General features: G+C 40.6%; 1 non-coding gene across 1 annotated transcript; it reads left to right on the top strand.

The window, feature by feature from the left end:
* The first annotated feature begins 1,488 nt into the window (after positions 1 to 1,488).
* Positions 1,489 to 1,595, top strand: LOC148297375 (small nucleolar RNA R71). Its single transcript, XR_015833315.1, has one exon. It is a non-coding gene; the product is annotated as a small nucleolar RNA R71 (small nucleolar RNA).
* The last annotated feature ends 3,899 nt before the right edge of the window (positions 1,596 to 5,494 follow it).

Below are 5,494 nucleotides of genomic sequence, written 5' to 3'. Positions count from 1 at the left end.
TCCTCTTGGATATCTCACTGATCGGTCCGCCAATTGAATGCTGACAGAAGTTGGTTTAAGATCACCTAAGTTAAGGGCTTCAAAAACAGAATAAGGCATCAGATTAATTGAAGCACCTAAATCAAGTAAAGCTTTGTCAAACAATTTATCTCCAATAATGCAAGGAATTGTAAAACTTCCTGGATCTTTTAATTTGGGAGGGAGCTTCCTTTGCAAAACAGCAGAAGCTTCTTCCGTTAGTGCAACCATTTCATGATCTTGGAATCTCCTCTTGTTGGTACAAAGGTCCTTCAAGAACTTTGCATAACTCGGAATTTGCTTGATTGCATCCAGGAGAGGAATATTGACTTGCACTTTTCTGAAGGTTTCCAATATTTCCTTGGCTTGTTGAATTTTTTAGAACTCATAAGCCTGTGAGGAAAAGGAGCACGTAAGATTTCTTCGTCAGTAGGTTCACGACTTACCTTCTCCTTTCTTGCCCTTCTTGCAAGTTCATGCTTTGGGATCCACTCGGATGAAGAAGCTGCTTGCCTATCTCTCTCTTTGTTGCTTTCATCCTTTTCTTTAGGCTCAGCCACTTGTTCAACCTGCATGTCATCAACATTGTGAATCAAATCTTTAGAACCATTTATTTCACCAATTACCTTACCAGTTCTCAAGGTAACTGCTTGAACATGCTCACGCCCAGTTGGATTAATCTCTGGTTGGCTAGGCATCATACCAGGTTCCCTTTGACTCAAAGCTTGAGCAATTTGTCCCACTTGATTTTCTAGATTGGCAATGGCCTTATCCGTTTTCTGCATGTGGGTGTCATTCCTCTGCATGTAGCTTTTTGTCTCAGTGATGAAACTATCTGTGTTTCTAGCCATGGAAGCAACAAGTTCTTCCAAAGATTTTCCTGTAGATTGTGGTTGAGGTGGTGGTTGTGGTGGATTGTAGTAGTGCATTTGACCATGAGGTGGGCGAGTATGTTGTTGACCTTGAGGTGGGTGAGTTGGCCCTTGAGATGGTTGAGTTGGCCCTTGTTGAACATTCGAATTGTCACTCCACCTGAAATTTGGATGATTTCTCCACCCCGGATTGTATGTTTGTGAGAAAGGATCATTCTTAGGCCACTGATTTCTCTGAAATGAGCCCACTGCATTTGCTTCCTCATGTGCCAAGGGACAATCTTCAGTGTCATGACCAATTGTGGAGCAAAATGCACAAACCTTGGATGATCCCGGTGCCAATTTCTTCACCATGTTGGTTAGGTTTGCAATCTGAGCTTCCATACTAGAAAGGGTACTTACATCATAGGATTCCCCTTTTCTGACTGGTCTTTGCCTTGAATTATATTGGCGAGCATTTGCAGCAACAAGATCAAATATTGCTCGCAATTCTGTTGGAGTCTTGGTCATTATAGTTCCTCCTGCAGCTGCATTCACATTATTTTGGTCCGCTTCAAAAAGTCCTTCATAGAAGTGTTGCATTAGAAGCCAAGCTTGTATGTTATGATGCGGACAAGTGATTAGAAGCTTCTTGAAACGGTCCCAATAATCCTGGAAGCTTTCTCCCGGCCTTTGCAGAATTCCTGTAATCTGACTTCGGAGTTCATTTGTCCTTTGTGCTGGGAAAAAATGTTGCAAGAACTTTGAAGCAAGATCCGTCCATGTTGTGATGGAATTTGGAGGTAGATAGTGAAGCCATTCCTTTGCTGTATCCTTTAAACTAAATGAGAAAAGTCTCATTCTTATCTCATCACTACTCATGCCTTCGATCTTTATTGTGGAACACACTTCCTCGAAGTCTAGGATATGTGCATTAGGATTTTCTCCAGGATTTCCCAAGAACTTAGGCAATATGTGTATCATGCCCGATCTCAACTCAAAGTTTTCCAAAGTGCTTGCGGGATATACTATGCAAGATGGTTGTCCAGTTGTTGGCGGTGAAGAGTATTCTTGCATAGTAAGTTCCGCATTTGCAGCTGCTGCCGCCATTGGTGAAGGTGGAGGTGACTCGACTTTTGGTGAGCTTGGTGATGATGAAAATGGCGAGAGTGAAAAAGGCAATGGAGTAGACACAGCTAGTTGGATGTTCCTTTCTCTCAAAGCTTGAGCTTGGATATCTTCTACAGTGCAATCTAATGAAATATCCAAATTCAGAAGGGACATAAGCAAAATGTTCCTGCAATAAGAAGAAAACAAAAACAAACTCAAATAAAATGAAATGACAAACAAAGAAAAAAAATGAAAATAAAATTAAGTACTCTAAATATACTCAAACAAAACATATAAGCAACCGTGCCAGTTCCCCGGCAACGGCGCCAAAAATTGTTGCATTCCTAAGAGGACACAAATTAATGTGCAAACAACCAATTAAAAATACCCGCAAGTGCACGAATCTATTGAAGTATAGATTATGTAAGTACGGGGTCGATCCCACGAAGAACTTGTCGGCTTCCTATAAGTTCTAATTTGAGTACGTAAAGAACACTTAATTGACACACCACAAATGCACAAATGCAAAATGGAAACTAAAAATGAGTAAAGAAGTGTAAAAGAAATGAAACAACACAAGAAAACTAAACAAAAACACAAACAGCATTTTCTATCACCCTTTTATCACCCATTTATCACCTATGAACAGTGCTAAAGCGACCGGTCGTCAGGTAAAAGCGACCGGTCGTTTTTGGGCAGATTCGAAACTCAAAATTTGACTTGAAAAGCGACCGGTCGTCAGGTAAAAGCGACCGGTCGTGTTTGGGCAGATTCGTTTTCTCTGTTTTTCAGTTTCGACCTCTGTCCAGTGTTTTGCCTATAACTTTCCAACCGTACGTCCAAAATTCACGTTCTTTATACGGTTGGATTCAGCACAGAAAATGGAAGAACACAACGCGGACCAAAAGTCCAAAATAATTACAGAAAGAAATAAAATTCAGTAACAAAGACACGTAACGTGTCAAACACGCAACTCACACACACATTGGGGGGGGGGGGGGGGGTTTGATTTGGTTCAAGTGATCTATTTCTATTGCATGTAAGTAAATGGACTTCGAATTTAAATGAGAATGGAAGAGATGAATTATCAAGATGTGAAATCAAAATGTAACAAACACTAGGGTTTCGGAATCCACACTAAACAATTCTACCCAAGTTCATGAATACTCAAGTGATGAACTCTAAACGTGTTGATGAAGATGTTCGCAATCAAGACCATGGGTCGTGGCTCAAGACGCATTGATTCTCTCTAATATACGTAAAGTGCATGGTTCGTGCTACAATACTTGTGCCCTCCTCATAACCGAACCTAGGTATGGTTCGTACTTCGATTCAATTACAAGGAGAACCCATTAAGTTCAAAGAGAATATGAACATCACAAGAATCCTAATAGCATGATGTTTACATTAGGTATTCAAGAAACCAATTCACATGGATGATTCTTACTTCATCCATTTATTGCTTAGGATAACATGAGGATACACATAATCCCAACAATCTCAAGAAGCATGCTTTCAAAGGTGATCAATCAAAGAAGAACATACATCAAGGATAGATTAATTTGGTGAATTGGAATTCATCAACAATATCTAGAAATTCATACACTCAAGCATCAAAACAATAAGGTATTCATGTTTAGGGCTTCAACCTAAGCCCTAGCTATGGAGTTTAGTTCCTCATAATCATTTCAAACACAAATTCGAAATAAAACTAGAAAGAAGTTACAGCTTTTGTGAAGGTGGAAGCTCAAGGTCTTCAATGGTGGAAATCTCTTCCACTTCTTGCTTGGATGACTTTGTCTTCCTCCTCTAGCTCTCTAGCTCCCAGCTTTTAGAAAGTCTCTGCAAATTGTAATAAAAACTGAATGAATGATCCGTTGCCTAGCTGCTGCCCCAAAGTCAATTGATTCCTCTCTATGCTCCTCTCTCTCCTCCTTTTCATCATGGCACACTTTTGCCTTTGTTTTCTTGTCTCCTCTCATGATGAAGTTTTGTCCTCACAAATATACTCTCAGAAAATTCCACTTAACTAAAGTAAAATATTGTTACGAAAGGCATGGTAACAAGTAGAAGTAAGATCACACTAAGTGGAGGTGAAAACTGGCCAACTCGGATTTCCAGAGCTGTGGTAACATGCTGGATTGGTTGGATAGGCAATACTTATCCAATGGAGCTCAAATTTGGATATGTTGTAGTCAACATCCATTGGAACAAGTCTTATGAAGATCATCACCTCATCCAAGGACCGGAACATGCTGATCCAAGGCCACGAAGTTGACCTACGAAAATGAACAAAAACAGAATTTATATCAAATAATGCACTTTTAGCTCATTTTCATACAAACCAAAGTAAAACCTATTAAAACACAAAAAAGAAGTAAAAAGCTATAAAATGTCAAGAACTAACTCAAAATAGTGGGTGAATAACATGAAAAATCATGTGTAAAAATGAACCGAACACCAGGGCAGGACATGGCCTGAGCCCAGGAAACATCTTCCAGCAGGCCAAGCTTGCCTGGGCAAGCCATGGGTCCCATGAGACTGGGCCATGACAGCTCTTGCAAAAGGCTTGTTGTGTTTTCACCTATTGCCATGGCAATCTAAGGGCAACCACTATTCACATGAGATATGAGGAGAGGAATTTATGTAAAGCTTTGGTGTGGGAAGTAAAGAATATGGCTAGGTATTTATAAAAAAAAATTCTGATTTTTTTCCTTTTTTTTTTCTTCAATTTTTTTGTTATTTAAAGACATCATAATGATGTCAGCATTACATCACTTGCCTAGGCAGCAGCACAAGCTGATTCTGCCTGTGGGCTTGCCTAGGTTGGTGAGCCCCATGCCTTGCCTAGGCTTGCCCTTGCGCGCTGGAGCCGTTTCGTGGGGCTAGGCCCTCTCCTGCCCAAGCAAAATGCCTTCCGCTAGAAGTTCTCGTAGTGATGGATTGACGGTTAAAACATGGATCAGTTCCTGACTCGAAATCTAATTTTATTTTGAGTTTTTGTAGGTCTAAAATCTAGTCCAGGTGTATAAAATTTCAAATATATTTTGTTTGTACCATATCTGACCCTCCACTCATACAACGACACGTGGATCAGAGAAACTCACCCAAGTACCCAAGGCCTCGGACAATCGGCATCGGCTACCGATGGCAATTCTCAAAGCCGCAAACAATCGCTACAGGCCCAGCCTTGTCTACAATCGGCATCCCTTACCGATTGTACAGAATCAATCTCGAAGCACCTGCCCGAAATATCTAAAGACTCGTGTCAACCTCACGGGGCCCTCCCACGAGTCCCACATCGAAAGTGAGTACTAAGAGCATACAAAATGCCCTTTATAAATAGGCCCCTTCACTACAATACAGGGGTAAGACTTTTCAGCTTGACTTTTATACTATTATATTGTCAACAGCGAAAGATCTTAGAAAACAAACTTACTTTGGCATCGGAGGGTCTTAGGCTGGTTCCACACCGGTTCCATAGACCTTACTGATCGGTGCATATTTACATATCA

The sequence above is a fragment of the Prunus avium genome, chromosome 1 (genome assembly GCF_965620075.1).
Source record: "Prunus avium chromosome 1, drPruAviu1.hap1.1, whole genome shotgun sequence".
Classification (NCBI taxonomy): domain Eukaryota; kingdom Viridiplantae; phylum Streptophyta; class Magnoliopsida; order Rosales; family Rosaceae; genus Prunus; species Prunus avium.
The sequence above is the reverse complement of the archived record's forward strand: the minus strand, read 5'-3'. Positions and strand labels throughout refer to the sequence as shown.